General features: G+C 35.0%; 1 protein-coding gene across 2 annotated transcripts in view; it reads right to left on the bottom strand.

The window, feature by feature from the left end:
* PHF14 (PHD finger protein 14) overlaps positions 1 to 18906 on the bottom strand; it is a 186010-nt gene that overhangs the window by 34256 nt on the left and 132848 nt on the right. The gene's annotated exons all lie outside the window — the stretch shown is intronic.

Consider the following 18906-nt stretch of genomic DNA (forward strand, 5'->3'; position numbering starts at 1 on the left):
AAAGCCCTTCAATAGATGACTGGATAAAGAAGATGTGGCACATATACACTATGGAATACTACTTAGCCATAAGAAATGATGACATCGGATCATTTACAACAACATGGATGGATCTTGATAACATTATACGGAGTGAAATAAGTAAATCAGAAAAAACTAAGAACTGCATGATTCCATGATACATAGGTGGGACATAAAGATGAGACTAAGAGACATGGACAAGAGTGTGGTGGTTATGGGGGGGGCGGGGGAGGAAGAGAGGGGGGAGGGGAGGGACACAAAGAAAACCCAGAGGACAATTTGACTTTTGGTGATGGGTATGCAACATAATTGAATGACAAGATAACCTGGAGATGTTTTCTTTGAACATATGTACCCTGATTTATTAATGTCACCCCATTAAAATTAATAAAAATTTATAAAAAAATGTAAATCTGGATTTTCAAAGCATGTCATATATTTTGTGTGTGGGCAAAAAATAGAGATCTAGGCCCTGGCCGGTTGGCTCAGTGGTAGAGCGTCGGCCTGGTGTATGGCTTGGGCACACAGGAGAAGCGCCCATCTGCTTCTCCACCCCTCCCCCTCTCCTTCCTCTCTGTCTCTCTCTTCCCCTCCCACAGCCAAGGCTCCATTGGAGCAAAGTTGGCCCGGGCGCTGGGGATGGCTCTATGGCCTCTGCCTCAGGCGCTAGAATGGCTCTGGTTGCAACAGAGCAACGCCCCAGATGGGCAGAGCATCACCCCCTGGTGGGCATGCTGGGTGGATCCTGGTCGGGCGCATGCGGGAGTCTGTCTGACTGCCTCCCTGTTTCCAGCTTCAGAAAAATACCAAAAAAAAAAAAAAAATTGAGATCTAGATTTTTCAAATCGACAACTTCTATCAACTAGCCATTATGTCATTAATGTAGTTTATCACTATATTGATGTGGAATTAATTTTTTTAGAATTAAAGTAGAAAACTGTAAACTGTTAACATCACTTTTTCACTTACTTGTTTATATTTTAGGAGTTTTTTGATGATTTTATATATAGAGAGAAAATGTGACAACAAAATCTTACTATAATTTTTTCCTCTCAAAAATACAGAATCTTCTTTAAGCTAGGTTTGTGATCCTGATAGGTTAAACTTGTCATACTATTTTTAATAAAATACTGCTTTCTTTAATATATGGGAAATACATATATTTTCCTTCAAGAAGGAAAATGCTGATGTTATCTTGGTTATAAGCTTCCTGCTGAAATGATTTAGGGAGTTTTCTCTTCCATGCAACACCAGTATAGGGCCTTTCTTTTCAAGCAATGAATTATAGCTGGTACTTCAAACCTATTTTATCTTGATCTCTTAGTTCAGAAAAATGAGAAAACATAAATATTTATTCTATATAAACAGAACAGACACAAGATGCAGATAAAATGATACAGTGTGGAGTAGTGAACAATTGCTATGTATACCACTATAGAAACAGACCAGGGCATCAAGTACTGTATTTAAATTTGAAATTTTTAGGAAACTGAGAAAATTTAAAATCTATAATTTTGTGTGTTTGGGATTCATAATTTTTCATTGATAATACATTTAACATTGCTGTCTATAATCCACTTTAGAGAAAACTCAATAAAACTATTTGCTTTAACAGAGAAGCATCTATGGCAGTAAAACAAAAAACACTTGTCTAAGAAAATCTAACATAGCAATGACCAGTAAGTCTATTTGTTTAAGCAAATTATTTATTTTGTTTTTTTCATTTCTGATATTCAGTATTCAAAAGGTAGCCAACTAAAATTTTGTACGTAAATAATTCTTCCAGTCTGATAACCGAGAAAGACATGCCAGTATTTATTTTCTTTGATAAAGCAGTATTTTTACATTTTGGGAGGCTGCACGGTAAGGAAAAAGTGAGTATCAAGTAGAAACAGCAATATCTCTAAGAAAGTAAAATAAGGATAAAAACTTAGAGGTGCTCGAAACAATTTGAAACTAGCTTTAACACAAAAATACTAAGAGATTCACATATACTACTGACTCAGAATGCAGCTGGTAATTTCAAAGAACAAATCTGTATATAGATTAAACCTCCTTATGGGAAACATATAGACTATTATATAGTGCAATGCAAAGAAAATTTTTAAATAACTTATGTCAAAATAAAGAAATATTTATTTACATATGTCAAACAATAAGCCCACTCAGATAATCATAGAAATTATACAACATTTGGCAATTTGTGGTTAAAAGAGATTTGACCATAAATGCTCATAAATGAGCACTGGATGTCAGGACTAGACACGGGAAAGACCTGTGGACTTGCATTGGAAACAGAAACTCAAAGTCCTTATCTGGGCCCTGGTACTTATTACGGGTCTTTGATAATTTGTTCACAAATCGTGTGAAACTCAGGATTTCTTAATCACAGAGTTAATCTTGAGGGAAAGGGGTCTAAGAGAATTTGACAATGTGATCTGTAAAGTCATTTCTACATTTAAATTTTGATTCCAACCACTCTAAATGGCAACTATACTGTTATGAATAAAACTTAAGTTGAAACTGGAATTCTCCTCAAATAAAATTTTTTCCTTGGGGAAAAAATTCTCTACCTTTGTCAATGCTTTATAATTCTAACAAAATATTTTTTTAAGGGAGACAATTACTTCTTTTCAGGTAAATCCAAGCATGTAATGCCTACCTACTGAATTCTGTTATTAGCAATAATTCAGTATCATATTAAATTCAACCCTAGGACCTGAATTAAAAGATGCTTAAAAAATACAGTATTCATATACTCCTCTGTTGAAAAAATTGTGAAATAGTACTATGCTTTAATTTTATATTCATTCAGAAACCGTAAGTTATAAGTGAGGGAAAAAGATCTTGAATCAAATTTATACATGATACTGTTTTTCTCAAGCAATCTTTTTTAACAGTAACAATAATATAAAGAGCTACTATACTGTTCTAGGCATCTCTTGTTCTTTGGGTTATGAAATATCAAACATACATTCAGCAGAATAGCTCATAAATCAGGATAAACATGAGATTAACAATATTAATAACTATAATAATAATCCCAATGATACATGTTGCCATTTATGGAGGATTTAATGGGGTGGGCTTGGCATTCTGCATATGCTATGCTCTGATCTTCAGAACATGTCTATATAGAATTACCTTTACTAATGTTCTCATCAGTAAACTGAAACTCAGAGGCTTAAGGAATTTGCCCAGAGTGGCACAGCTACTAAGTGGAGCAGATATTCAAATCCAGGTCTGACTACAGACGTTATGCTACTCAGGTACATTTCACTTAATTTCAATTTCATAGAAATAGACCAAAAAATAAATAAATAAAGGTTCCTCACAGATAATAAATATAACAGAAAACAGTATTGGCTTCTTGACATTTATGTGAGAAGAGTCACCGCACTGTATATCAAAGACGTTTCCTGGGAATTAAATGTTTCTCAATGTCATTTAGTACAGTGATTGGGAACAATTCCAGATAATGCCTAAATGTGCAACCTACTGCCATTCTACTGGCATAAGGCCCTGTGTTTAACATGAAGAATGGAAATTTCATCTTATTGTGTGAACCTCTTTCAAACCCTATCGTTTGAATGTCTGAACTTCTAGTTTTTTAAAATATTTCTGCATAGGATATTCTTGCAGTTTGTATATTGTTTGGTGTGAAAAAAAAAGAATTATAAATCTATAGCTTATCATTGCTGAATAAAAGTTCACATCACAAAAGCTTGAAAAATAACTCTATACAAAATTAAGATTATAAACAAATTATCACTTCCTCCTAGGTTATCTGTATTTGCTCTGGATTGGTATTCTTATGCTGAGACACTTAGCAAAACTACATAGGCCTAAATATAAGGCAGGATGCATTATATCAGCAAGCACGCTCTGGTCTAGACAAAATATAAGTTGAATTGTGAGCATTTGCTTTAATGGTGTAATTCAATAGAAAATAATAAAATAGGGTACATCAGAAAGAGTAAGGACAAGGGTAAACTGCTGTAGTGTAGAGTGTGTGGGTTGGGTAGGGTCTGATGCAGGGCTCTGTATGGGGTGTGTAGGGCTCCATGGAAAGTTGTGTAGGAACGTATAGAAGCAGTATGGAGGGGTAAGAGGAGGTTGCTGTACAGAAGTATGTATAAAGTCAGGCATAGGAATGTGGATAGGGGCGTATATAGGGTTGTGGTAGGATAGCATAGGAATGTGTAGGGACCTGTGGGTCCCAGTCAGAGATCTTGAGAGATACTGCTGCCATTTGGCCTCATAGGCCAGGTCATCCCTGCTACCCGGAAAGAAATCCAGATGTCATTGCCATTAATATATGGACTTGCTGATCAAAAAGATGCATTAGTACATTATTGGGAATAGTAAATTAAGTCATCCTATAGAATATTTTACCGAACTCTCATCAATTCTCGAAATGCTTACTATACCTTTTGGATATTAACTCTACTTTTAAAAGGTACCAAAGTTATTTGTCATATATTTATTTTTTTGTAATTTTCTTTTCAGAAACAAATTTAAATGCTTGGCACACTACAGATATTTGTCTCAACTTTTTAAATTACCTATATTTTAGGGTTTGTGTAAAATAGACACATTCTTCATTTAATGTAATAAAACTTTTTAAAAATCCTTTAAATTTGATTTCAAATCAAAGGCTAATAATTTCTATTTGTCTTTATTTCCTTCTCAATAGGAAGTTCATAAAAGAGTGACAGTTAATTAGGCTAACTTAATAATTAAGCTCTTTTCTAGGACAGTATGTAAAGTTATTCAAATTGAGAGCAGAGTTTGTAAAATTAATATTCCTATGTAATACAGATAACACTATGTCATATATTAAATACGCTCCAAATATCAGCAGAAGCCAGTTGAGTACACACTGAAATAAATAGTGGCTTTAAAAGGTTTAATATAGATTAATGTCTAATTTTTAATAGAAAAACACAAATTATTTAAATATTTTTCTTACTATGTCTCATTAATAAATTTATAAATAAATCAGTTCTGTTCTAGGGACAAATTTTGCTTTAAATCACTCAAAACTAACTGCTTTCTATTGTCAATTCCAGTAGGGCTAAAAGAGCATATCTAAAAAATTTTCTACTATAAAATAAAATTTTGCTTATAAGTATAAATGTGAATATGAAAAACAACACACACTTTTTGCAGACATTCTTGCTCCCAAGATTTTTGTAATAAGAATATTTCCAAGAACTTTGCTTTTACTAGATTTCTAAAAAAACTATACAAGGAAAAAAGTGAAATATTTGTTCTAAAAAACAATACCTTCCCCTGGCTATAAAAATAAATATATAACATGTTTCTGTTTGGTTAGATTACTTGGGTTCCAGAATCACTTGTTACATGGACTCCAAATTCATGTAAAAAGGAGTAAAGCTTTTTTTTTTTTTTACAATGACAGAGAGTCAAAGAGAGGGAAAGATAGGGACAGACAGGAATGGAGAGAGTTGAGAAGCATCAATCATCAGTTTTTCGTTGCGACACCTTAGTTGTTTATTGATTGCTTTCTCATATGTGCCTTGACCACGGGCCTTCAGCAGACTGAGTAACCCCTTGCTGGAGCCAGCGACCCTGGGTCCAAGCTGGTGAGCTTATTGCTCAAGCCAGATAAGCCCGTGCTCAAGCTGGCGACCTCGGAGTCTGGAACTTGGGTCTTCCGCATCACAGTCCAATGCTCTATCCAGTGCGCCACTGCCTGGTCAGGCAGGAGTAAAGTTTTTAAAAATAAATTTTTATAAGATTCAAGTGAAGGAGTTTAAATTTTACCAACAGTAAACTAAATGAAAATAAGTTCTCTGTTTCCAATCACAAAGTGATCTATTACTTTGTGAATATTTGTAGATTTCTAGCATTTATGGATTATTATTTCAAGTGAAATTGATTATAACTGAAGCTGGTAACACAAGTGAATCTACTATTTGTGTACTTTGTATATACTGTTTATCTGTTTATGTACTTATGTATAGCTGTACTTTATATATAAACAGCATAAGAATAAAGCCTAACTTTTTATTTGCTACAAGATTACGAATGACTAAATATAATTTTAATCAAAAATCAAAAGCTATTAATGTGTAATAATTTTATAATTCCATTTGCTAATATTTATTTATATAAATTATAACATATCTAGTGTGCAGATTATAATTTACACAAACATATAATAACAGTATAAAATCAGGTCCTAACAAATCAGACTGTGTTTCCAGAAAAAATAACTAAAAGTTAAATAAATCTTAAGAATCATTTATAATGAACTTTAACTTTTGCTTGATAAGAGAAATTAATTAGCTGTTAAATAATCATACACTGTCAACATTTTCCTATTTCATTAATAATCCATAATTAATGATGGATTAAATAATTTTTATAATATTAAAGTATAAAATATAGTTTATTTTTATTTGCTTCTATAGCTGAAGTTATACACAAAAGCACTGATGATCAAGCGGAAACAATGCCCACAAGACAGTGATTGTGCCATGGGCACCCACAGGGAACCACAGGTCCTGATCAAAAGTTATCTGACCATGACCATCTGCTTGTCCATGTTTTGTAGCACTGATCATGTATACATTTAGTGTATTTCCACAAACTCAGTGCCAGTACTACTTGTGTTGTACTGAAGAAAACCAGAGAGAAATTACATACTAACAATAAGACTTTATCAGAAAAGGTTAAGCTGTGGAGGGTCACAAACCAATTAATTTTTGTTTCACTCCCTCAAGAATCAATGTTTTCGCCCCCTCGGGGTGATATTGTTCCCACTGACAATGCATGGCATAGGTCACTTGACAGTAAGATCTTAAAAAAATACACATGAAAAAAAAATGTTAGTGGCTATTCCTGAGTAATTTTTATTTTCATCTTTAGATATTCTATAATAAGCATTACTATTTATAATTTCAAAAAAGTAATTAAAATAATTATGACCATGTTTACCACAGACATCATAGTTAGAAAAACTGCAGTCTTTTCATCTGAATACCTAACTAGATACCTAAACAAGTCTCATTGAATAAACTAGATTTTCTCAGTCTCAAACCTTATATTTTTATGTATACATATTTGTTTACTGACTACTGTTTTAGCTTAATCAAAACATTAGCCCTGTACTAAATGAGATAAGCACAGTTAAATGTGGTAAATGCACTTTTAAAAGTTTCAACACTTTCTAGGATTCTGTAATAACAGAATATGGCAGCGATATGCACATCCTGCACTGTAATTTCTTTTAAAGGAATAATAACCACATAAAGGATTTAAACATAATGAAGGAAAATGTAATCTATGTTTTGCTTGTGAATGTTGACAGGAAATTTTTGAAAGTCTGGCTTTATTCACGGTACAGAATATTTTACTATGGTAGTTGTATTGCTTGTGGGCCAAAAATGAATAATATGCTAAGAAAAAAGAGAAAAACAGCCAACAAGGCAGAAAGCCAAATACTAATTTTTAAGCCCATATAAAAATGAAGAGCTCTAACTCCTTTCAGCATGCTTCCTGAAAAAGGGAATTTGCAATTAAAATGCTGACAGAACTAGTTAAAAGCAGCATTGCCACTGCGACAGAGATAGATTTGACACCGTGGAAGTCACAACAGCAGCTAGCTGGACCCCGCCTCACACTGACCTTAACATGTGATGAAAAAGGAAGGACTTTAAAATATAAGCAATGGAGGCAACTGATTTTAGAAAGAAAAGACCGGAAACTAGGCTTGAAATAAGATGTTCGGAAATTTAAACTGTTGTCAACAAGGTTACTTATGTGAACAAAAAGCTTACCAATTATTTTTTCTACCATTCCTCACCACCTGTTCTTTAATACCAGTTGACTTTAACAAGACAGGTCTGAATGTATCGTAAGTTCATTCTTTATCAGTTTTCATATATCATCCTTTACCTTGGTCGGCCAGCTGAAAATTATGCAAGCTATAAATTAGCTTTAAACAAGCTCTGAATCAGGTTAGAACTGGTTTTCAAATTAAAGAGCCTTCAGTATATTACAAGGTGCTGTCATTTTATTACCTCAATCAATTCTGTGTGGCCTGAGGTGGAAGGAAATGAGTGCTGTCTTCATTTGCAATGGGTTTATCTCTTACAGCAGGCTCTGGATACATAACCACAGCGATGAATTGAAAGCTAAAGTACATTTAACATTACCAATGCAGGAAACAGTTACTCCGTAACAAAGATGGCGTTTCAGCGGGAAAAAAACCACAACCCATTTCTTTATCGTGAAGATATACAAAAAATTTAACACTTGATTAAGCTTAAAATTCATAGAGTATTTTTAAAAATGATAAAGCTGACATTCTATTAAAATAATTGTGTCTTTAGAGAAAAGAATAAAAATACAATGGATGTGCTAGTCTCGGTGTTTCAGAAGTATTGGACATAAGTATGGATTTCATCTTTATCTTTGTGAAAACCATTTCATTTATTTTTCCTATGGATGTGCAATTAAATAGAAATGTGAATTGGGTACCAGTCAGGCTCATCATCATTGTTAACAGACTCTAAAACACAAGATAAAATAGCCAAAAAGAAAAAGAAAAAAGCTAATAATTAAGTACTATTTATCACTGAAGAAATGCGGCAGAGAGAACAAGTCACCCCCCAGTTTATATAGCGATCATTCGATTCTGCGCCTGTATTCTTGAATGTCTGACTAGGAGTAAAGGGACAGTGAGTACATCTGAGGGACTCATTTCTCAGAAAGCACTGTTTGTACCAGAAGTAGTGAGAAACATTGATGAGGGAAGGAATAAAGTCAAGGCTTGAGGTCATAGAAGGGTATGTAAAGTGAAGAAACAGGTGGGTTCCAGTGATGGAACAATTTGTTGTTCCAATCAACAAATCAGCATGTTTAAGATAAGTACTCACTGAATGCACAGATAATGCGAGAATACTTTCAGTCTTTTGACAAAGTTTGCTTAGCGGATATGTGTTGCTTCTACAGTTTGAGTTTACTCATGTTTGTGAAAAATGATTTTAGACAACTCTATTTTCCCACTAAACTTGCTGAAATTCAGGGATAAAGCCCTGGCATCTGCCCTAGACTGTGAACAATGGAGAGCTCCTTCTTTGAGTTTCTAACCTGGAGGAACATGTGAAAAATGTCTTTTAAAAAGACTGACTTAGAAAAAGAAAAATGTCTAACATGGATTAATGGGAATAGAAACAGATTCTGAAGAGAAAGATTTTTGGCATAAAGAACAAAAGTAAGTGAGTGATACATATATTTTTCCTTCTGAGATAGGAAATCAGAGCTTGAGGTTGACGCAGGAAAGTACGAAGGCTGTTTCTCAGGGTGAGAGGAGATAAGACGAGGACACGCCCCTTTTGCTCAGTGAAGTAAGAGACAGTCACCTTGATAAACGGCAGTGCTGGAAATAAAGCTGAGGCTTGAGATACGTGGCCGAGACTTGAAATAAGTGCTGTAAGAAATCTGACAAGGAGCTCACCGGGTGGCACTGAGGCCTGGTTTACCTCAGGAAGCATGAATTCGTAGAGAACCTAAATTACTAATTCCTCCAGTTATTTCGGGCCAGAAAGAAACAGTTGAGATGAATCAATACGGTGGTCCTAGGGGAAGTTGAGGAATTAGAGGACTCTAATGTTTTGTAAAAGTCTACATTAAAACGCTAAATGAAAGTTTAAGAGAGAAGGAGGGCGTTAAGTCAGAGGAAGATGTTGGCCTGTAGGTCTTGAGAAGAGCTGAGGAACTGGTAGAGAGAATCTGAGAAAGTGGAAGGCCTAAGAAAGAATGGTCACGAGTTGAGTTGCGGTCGTAGGGTATTTGATGTACTCACATTGAAGGACTCGGGGGGGGGGGGGGTGACAGTTTTCTCTCCCAAGCTCTCATAAATGGTCTGACATTTATTTTTTAAAAAGATAGGCACTAATACTTCAGAAACACTTAAGACCAAAAATCGGTCTAGTAGCTCAAAAGGGGAAGCCTGAAGAATGAGGAAGGGTGAGACTGGAGGGTAAGCATTTCTTCAGAAGAGGTGCTTTAAATGAAGTCCCTGGATAAGAGGTATTTTCTGAAAAGGACTCAGAGAATTGTCCCCTAGGGCAGTGGTCCCCAACTCCCGGGCTGCAGACCAGTACTGGTCCGTGGGCCATTTGGTACCAGTCCACAGAGAAAGAATAAATAACTTACATTATTTCCGTTTTATTTATATTTAAGTCTGAACGATGTTTTATTTTTAAAAAATAACCAGATTCCCTCTGTTACATCCCTCTAAGACCCACTCTTGATGCTTGTCTCGGTCACGTGACACATTTATCCATCCCACCTTAAAGGCTGATCCGTGAAAATATTTTCTGACATTAAACTGGTCCGTGGCTCAAAAAAGGTTGGGGACCACTGCCCTAGGGGTTTGAGGGACATGGGCTTGCGGTGATGCTTGTCTGTCTAGCTACAGTGACAGGGCCGTGGGGGAAAGATATGGGGCTGCAGGAAGAGCGACTGCTCTTCTGACCTTGCCAGGCAAGGGTTTGGGTGTGTTCACTCAGGACAAATGACAGCCATGGAAAGGGAGCAAGACTATGGTTGTCAGGAAAGGTATCAACCAGAGAGCACAGCCTAGTTGGGAATGAGGTCATACCAATCAGAGAGGAGGGAAAAACCTTAAGTTCTGAAAATGAGTTACATGTAGCCAGCAGGAGAAGGCATGTCTCACAAGGGAACTGCAGGTAGAAAACCCTAACAATGACAGCCAGCTAGAAATCCCCAAAGAAAGCAGGGAAAAGAGTCAAAGTCCAGTAGGCCCCTCCCAAACTATAGATTCCCCAGTGTGAAGTAGACCTGAGCTGGTGTGAAGAGAAGCTTTGAACTGGTTCAGAGACAAGTGAAGCCCTGATGTTATACTGGGGGATTTTTTATATATATTTTTAAAGACTATTCATACCTCAGGGAGACTAAAAAATTTATGAGATATGCCCTAGTGTTATTTGAGAAAAGATCCACTAGAGCTTGTTTAAAGGCCCTGGGCTGGAAGAATTAAGTTGCTTTCCGTTTGCTTCTTGTCTTGAAATCAGGAAAATACTTACTCATATCTGAATAAAAATGGCCAGTTATTCTTTTAAAAATAGGAATCTGGATAGTCCGTAAAGCATTCAATATGGAGAATAAATAAGACCACTTCTATTGGCTCTTTTTTTTTTTACTCTATTTATAAGTAATTTAAAGGGTTTTCTTAAAGGTGTTGATTTTAGACTGCAGCATTTTTACTTTTTTCAAATGGCTCTGGTGAGTAAAAAATAAAATGGCATCTAACTATATTTGACACTGTTGGGAAGTTTCTACGTTAGAGAAACTTTTTACTGATAAACACAAATGTACCTGATAAATATAGTGTCATGTTTCCAAATGCTGCTTTCATTAACTCAGCAGAAAATGAGAAGGAGGTGAAAAAGAGTAGAAAGGAAGAGAAAATTGGGGGATTTGAAAACAACGACAGCGTGAAGACAGAAAGTTTACCTCAAGCAAAAATTAGATTCATGACTTGGGAACACTCAAAAAGACATGGAAGACAAGACAGTACCTAATAAAATCTTCATGTTGTAAACAGGTGAAGCTTCCACACTGTCACTAAATGTCACAGGGAAAAGGTAGAAAATGTCTAAATTATATAGCAATTTGCCTGCTTATAAAAGAGAAAAGAATGCTTTCTAAAAATATCTACTTCATTCTCAATCTTAAAATGACTTGAACTGGGGAAAATTAGTGAGCTAATGATGGGATACTGGAATAAATGTAAAATTGAGTTATTAAATAATGAAGTTTTGTTATATATTTTGAAAATGCTGCATTTCAATAAGAAAATAATGCTTAATTACCTTATGTTTATGGCTTGCTTTAAGCACATATATCAGTGCTTTGGAAACTGATTCACAAATATCTGGTAATCTACATTTATAAATCTGATTTTAAAAACAGAATTTAAAGAGTACTATTTGTCTTTAAAAGTTGAGAAAATAGTCCAGTCCCTCAGGAACACAAAAGTGAACTAATAAAAATGCTCTGATGCAGCTTGAACTTTTCAAAGTGATTCTTAAAAAATCTTAACCTCTACGCGCATACTTTAAAGAGTTTTCAAACCAGTGAAGCAGATAATCATTTGTAGGCATTATTGAAGGAACATTTAACAAAAAACCATCTTAACTTCAATGGAGATATAACACTACAACATAAACCTTTAAGAAACCTTCAGAGAAAACATTAAAATAGATTGCATCTTAGGAAACCGCAGTTTAAATTTGAACATTTGAGCATTGAATATAGTTCAAAGGAAAAAGAAGAGAACGACACAATAAGGCTTGAACAACCTGTAGAAGTCTGAAACCACAGAAGAAGCTAGAAGGCTGAGCTAGGTCACAGGTGCAAATACAGTAGAGTAAAAACAGATAAATTATTCATAGATTTCTCTGTCTCAGAGGAGATAAACATTTTCCCACATTTTATAGGTGAAGTAGTAATTTCTTACTCTTTCGTTTACAAACAAAAGAATTAACCAAATGAGTCTAAATTGCATTATGATCAGTATTTGATTCACTGACTAACATGGTATTGTTTCTGATAAAGGGGAATATTTACTGCAAAAGAAGGCTGATAGCGGAAAAAATGTACAAAATCATCCAGTTTGTACATAAAGTAGCCGACACTGCACAAATCCGAATATTCCTAAACTATCTTTGCAATGAGATTGAATGTGGTTGGTTTTAGTTTCTTTTCACAACACGGGTTTTCAAACTTCACAACTCATGACAAACATTAAGAAGAAATATTTGACTCAGCTAAAGTACAGTGCTTAGTGCCTAATAAAAAATTCCCTTTTAGGTCCCTTTCTCTCGTCCTCCCTCCAAATATAACAGATCCATTTCTGCTGGCTCTACATAAATCATCCCTATTTTCAAGTGGCAGCTCTCTTAACACAGATACTTATTTCATTGAATTTTATGAAGGCAAAGCCTTGGGGAGGTATAGTATATCTTCCATACTTTACCCTAAAACTGTCTTTAATCAAATTTTTTTTTTTTAAAGAACAACCTCCAGGTTTTATTCACCTATTTGTTAGAAAAACCAAAACAAATCCTACTTAGCAATAAAGGTATTTTTCTTTTTCCTATTACCAGAAGTATTCATTTATAATAGAAAAATTATCTGAGTTTCTACATTAGGGAAATCTAAAATGGCTACAGGAGAAAACCTAATTTGAGCATCTCTTGCAACAAAGAAATAGAAAAGACATTTCAATATATGTAAATAGCAAGTTTCTAAAACAGGCTGTAAAATCAGGAAGAAGTAGATTTGAATCACGGTTAGACCACTTATTAGCTATGTAGTCCTTAAATTCTTTAAACTTCTTTTTTTCTAACCTACAAAAAGGAGCTACAAAACAGTAACTACGTACCTTAAAGACTATGGTAAGGATCAAATGGGAAAATGGGATTATAAGCACCTAAAGTGCTTAGATCAGGGGTCCCCAAACTTTTTACACAGGGGGCCAGTTCACTGTCCCTCAGACCATTGGAGGGCCGGACTATAAAAAAAAACTATGAACAAATCCCTTTGCACACTGCACATATCTTATTTTAAAGTAAAAAAACAAAACGGGAACAAATACAATATTTAAAATAAAGAACAAGTAAATTTAAATCAACAAACTAACCAGTATTTCAATGGAACTATGCTCCTCTCACTGACCACCAATCAAAGAGGTGCCCCTTCTGGAAGTGCAGCAGGGGCCAGATAAATGGCCTCGGGGGGCCGCATGCGGCCTGTGGGCCGTAGTCTGGGGACCTCTGGCTTAGATAATGCTAGGCACATGGAGGTATTCAATAAATGTTAACTGCTATTAAACTTTCTTATTTTAAAAGTGGTCCTTTTTTTATTTTTTGGCCCTGGCCGGGGAGCTCAGTTGATTAGAGTGTTGTCCTGATACACCAAGGTTGTGGGTTCAATCACCTGTTCCCGGCATATACAAGACTCAACCAATGAATGCATGAATAAGTGAAACAACAAATCAGTGTTTCTCTTTCTCTCTCAAAATCAGTGAATAAATCAAAATGAAAAGTGTTCATTGTTTTTTGACCCAGCAGTTACAATGAGAGTATATGTGTGCAAAGAAATGCTGCACAGTACTTTAAAATCTGGTTAGAAAAGAGTTTTTAACATAAAAATTGTTACCGTATTTGCCCATGTATAGATGCTTCCATGTATGAGATACTCCCATGTATAAGACATACCTTAATTTTGGGGCCCAAAATTTGGGAAAAATATTATATTGTATATAAAGTTACTGAAAAAGTTTTATTCATCATAAAATTTACACAACGCCTCATCACTGTCAAAACTCCCATCCATTAGCTTGTTTTAATCTGTGTCTGATGACGAATCACTGTCTTAAGTGCAAAACAAGCACAAAAAAGCAAGAAATGCAAGTAAAAAAATCTACAACCATTGTAGAAGACATACTCAGTTTTTAGACCCCAAATTTTTCCCAAAATGGTGCATCTTATACATGGGGAAATACGGTATATATACATTGGCATTTAAAAAAATGCTTTGAATAAATGTATATGGCTACAATTTTTAAATTAAAAATATTTTTCAATTACAGTTAATATACAATATTATCATTTCAGATGTACAGCATAGTGATTAGACATTTATATAGATTACAAAGTCTAGTACCCACTTCACAATAACCAAATAGTTATTACAATATTTACTATATTCCCTACGGTAATATTTACATTCCGGACTGCTGTTATAACTGGCAGTTTGTACTTCTCAATCCTGTCACCTTTTTCACTCATCCTCCTAAACCCCCTCCACCCTGGTAACAATCACTTGGTTCTCTGTCTATGAGTTTGTTTCTGTTTTGCTTGTTCATTTATATTGTATTTTAGATTCCACATATAAGTGAAATCACATGGTGCTTATCTTTCTTTGTCTGACTTATGTCACTTAGTGTAACCTCCTCTAGGTCATCCATGTTTTTGCAAATGTCAAGATTTCATTCTTTTTTATAACTGAGGCATATTCCACTGAATATATGTACTACCTCTTCTTTATTCATTTGTCTATCCATGACACTTAAGCTGCTTCCTTATCTTGGCTGTTGTAAGTAATGCTGCAATAAACATAGGGGTGCATATGTCTTTTTGAATTAGTGTTTTGAATCTCTTTCAAATAAATTCCCCGTAAGTGGAATTGCTGGGTCATATGGTAATTCTACTTTTAATTTCTTGAGGAAAATCCATAGTTTTCCACAGTGGCTGTACCAACCTGCATTCCCACCAACACTGCATGAGGGTTCCCTTTTCTCCACATCCTCATCAACACTTGTTGTTTGTTGGTTTATTGATGATAGGCATTCTGACAGATGTGATGGGATATGTCATTATGGTTTTCGTTTGCATTTCCTTTATGATTCGTGATGTTGAGGATTTTTTGTATGTCTGTTGGCCATCTGTCTGATCTCTTGAAAGAAATGTCTACTCAGATTCTCTGCCCATTTTTTTCACTGCATTTTTTTGGTGTTAAGTTTCTATGAGTTCTTCATAAAATTTTGGTGTTAACCCCTTACCACAGGCTTTATTGGTGAATATATTTTCCTATTTAATAGGTTGTCTATTCCTTCTGTTGACGGTTTCCTTTGCTTGATATGATCGCAAAGAAAGAGTAGGTTGTAAAAGAGTATGCTATCAAAATATGAGCAGAAATGTAATGCCTTTAGGTACTATAATTTCAGGTAATTTTAAATATTAAAAATTGTTTTGAATTTTTCCAAATAGTCTACAATGACCATTTATTACAAATTTAAGAAATTTAAAAGCACACACATCATATATGTAACTTATTTTTTTATTCCAATCTTCTCCATAGAGGTAGAGTCATAGAAAAAAGGAGAAAAAGAGTGAGAAGCACATTTTTTTTGAAAGCAACATTTTATTTAAAGGTTATTCTGTTCTATTAAAAATTACTATGTTGAATTATTACTTTCTAGCTTTAAAGTCAAATAAAACTTAAGAGTCTGGCACCTCAGTTATAGCACGTTTAATCATATGTCCAAGTGAAATAACTTGGAGATCAGTTAATATGTATTCTCCTACTTAAGTAGATACTAAACTTTGCAGTAATAGAAGACTGCTAGATAATGAAAATGGCCAACTGGAACTTATTGGTAAATTTATCACTGCATTATGTCTTAATTATACCAAAGGATAATATTTTAAAAGGCAGAAAGTCTCTCTTGATGAACATTAACTGAGAGAAAGTAGATGGGTCATTAACTCTAAATCCCAAGTTTTCCTGTAGCAGACCTGGGGTGTATAGGTGCTGGGGGTATAGGTGCTGTCACCTACAGAGTGAGAAAAGAAGGTTGTGAAAACAAGCCAAGAAAACCCATCAGAAAGACAAAAGAAACGGTCTGCTAAGAAGGGAGAAAACCTGGAGACCACAGGCAAGAAAGGAGTTTGTAAAAAGTAGGAAGTTACCAACAGTGTCTACTACCAGAAAGAAATAGCAAGACGATGGAGCAGAGTAATGGAGGAAGAGGTCGGAGAACATCCTTGAGACATTACTGGGTCATTGAAAACTTTGGAAAGAAGAATGGGCATACGGTATGTTAGTAACCCGGGAACGCTCCTCTACTGAACCTGAACCAGGCATCACCAGTTTACCTGGAACCTGCGGTGGGGTCAAAAAGACAGTCCTAGTAGAGAACAGCAAAGGTCTGAATACTGAAATTAGAGACAAAAGTAGGTGTAAAGAATTTACAGTAGGTGTAAAGGGATTAGGGTCCAAAGCAGAGGTTTTTAAATTTTAATAACCATCATTGTCATCTACGATGTTTTGAAAAATGCTGCTTCTTAAGCACCACTCCAGAGACCCTGGCTTAGCAGTACTGCACGCGGCCTGCCAGACCGCATATTTAATAGTACTCAGAAGATCCTGGGGCAGGTGGTTTGTAGACTAACTCTGAGGAGAAATCACTGACATTTGGGCCATGTGCACTGACAAATTCTGACATTACAATTTATGATTTAAATTCGTTGCAAACTTTTTGGCAATAAATAAAGCACAAGAAGGAATAAAGTGATGTTCACCTGACCTATTAAAGTTAGTTAAAGGCGGCTCATAGGGCCCTGTCGAAATGAGAACTGAAGCTAAGGATTTAATGCGGAATATGAATGAACTGAGTGGGGCTGTGAGGCCCTGGAGACCAGTCTTATCATTCGCCTTACTCAACATTCCACCAAAGGAAACTATGTTAATAACAGCATAGAGGGTATTCCCAGAAAGAGATACTCAGCTTTTTTAAGTAACATGAAAGTAAACAAAGAAATTTATATGCTGCCATTAAGGAGGTACAGTCATCCCTCAGTATCCATGGGCAGTTGGTTCCAAGTCTCCTGGGGATGCCAAAACCCTGGGATTCTCAAGTCCTTAGGCACCCCTCCATATCTGCAAGCTCCACATCCCTAGAGTCAACTAACTACAATTCTTGGTTGGTTGAATCCATAGATATAAAATGCCTGATACAAAGGGCTGACTGGGATTTCTTACACTGGGATTCAGCAGTGGGTGGCGGAAAGGGAGAGACAATGGGGTATAAAATAGGGTTCTGAAGAAGTTACATGTGTAAGTCATTGCCCTTCGACTCATTCATATGAAGGACATGTTGAGATGTACCTTTCTAAAAGAAAGGCGTTACTTTCCTTAAGAATGAGGCTTTTTCTTGGCATAAATACTGTAGGACACATTGAAGACACAAAATTATATCATGAAATTCTAAATGTGTTTACACAGTATGCTTGAAAAGTTAATAACCTTAATTTCTATATACCACAAGGAATGTGAACATGCTAGCCTAGAATTTCTCACATTTCCATGCTTAAAATTATTCAAACATTTATACAATAAAAGGATGTTTCTGATAGATGCCTATTCTCTAAGACATTTGTTAGGCTTGATAAATCTTTTATGATCAAAAACTGCATACACCTTGACAAAGTGGGCACATCAATGATCTTAAACCCGTTCTCAGTGTTTGTTACTTTTAAATTTTATCATATTTTTATTTCAGTTTCAAGTTATAGCTTTTATGACCTTGATATATAATACCCTTCCATCCTCAGTGTACAGGAAATTTCCTGAGTATTTCTTTACCTATTAACAAAACATGTCTTCCATTAAAATCAAGCTTCCCTTTTATGCCCACATCAGTTATATCTTCCTAGTGTTCACTATTTGGTGGAGCCACTGGTTTAAATATAAAAGTAAATCTTCACTTTCTAAATATAATGCTATCTACTTATAAAATAAAATAAACACATTAATGTACGATCTATGTGATTCACAGAGGACCATAATTCTATATTTAATGTGAAATAGCTATTGCCATCAACATAAAATATACCAAATATTTGCTAATGATATACAATAAATTTAGCAAAAATACCTTATGGAGTAGTCCACGATTTTAAAAGCCTAGAGAGCCATAAGTGCCTTAGTTTAAAAATAGGTTAATCAAAAAATCCTTTTCATTGCCTCTTAACTCTAGCAAGAAATTAAAACAAATAGGCGTTTTTGTGTATAAAGAATGTATAACCTTACTGTACTGTGAAACTCTGAAAGAGACATATAATTTTAGTTAGTATGTATGAATACACACACACACACACACACACACACATCCACACACAGAAAATTGCTCTTCAGATTACTTTTTTTTTTTAATTTTTTTTTTATTTATTCATTTTAGAGAGGAGAGGGAGAGACAGAGAGAGAGAGAGAGAGGAGAGACAGAGAGAGAAAAGGAGGGGAGGAGCTGGAAGCATC

This window comes from Saccopteryx leptura, chromosome 12 (assembly GCF_036850995.1).
Source record: "Saccopteryx leptura isolate mSacLep1 chromosome 12, mSacLep1_pri_phased_curated, whole genome shotgun sequence".
In the NCBI taxonomy this organism is placed as follows: Eukaryota; Metazoa; Chordata; class Mammalia; order Chiroptera; family Emballonuridae; genus Saccopteryx; species Saccopteryx leptura.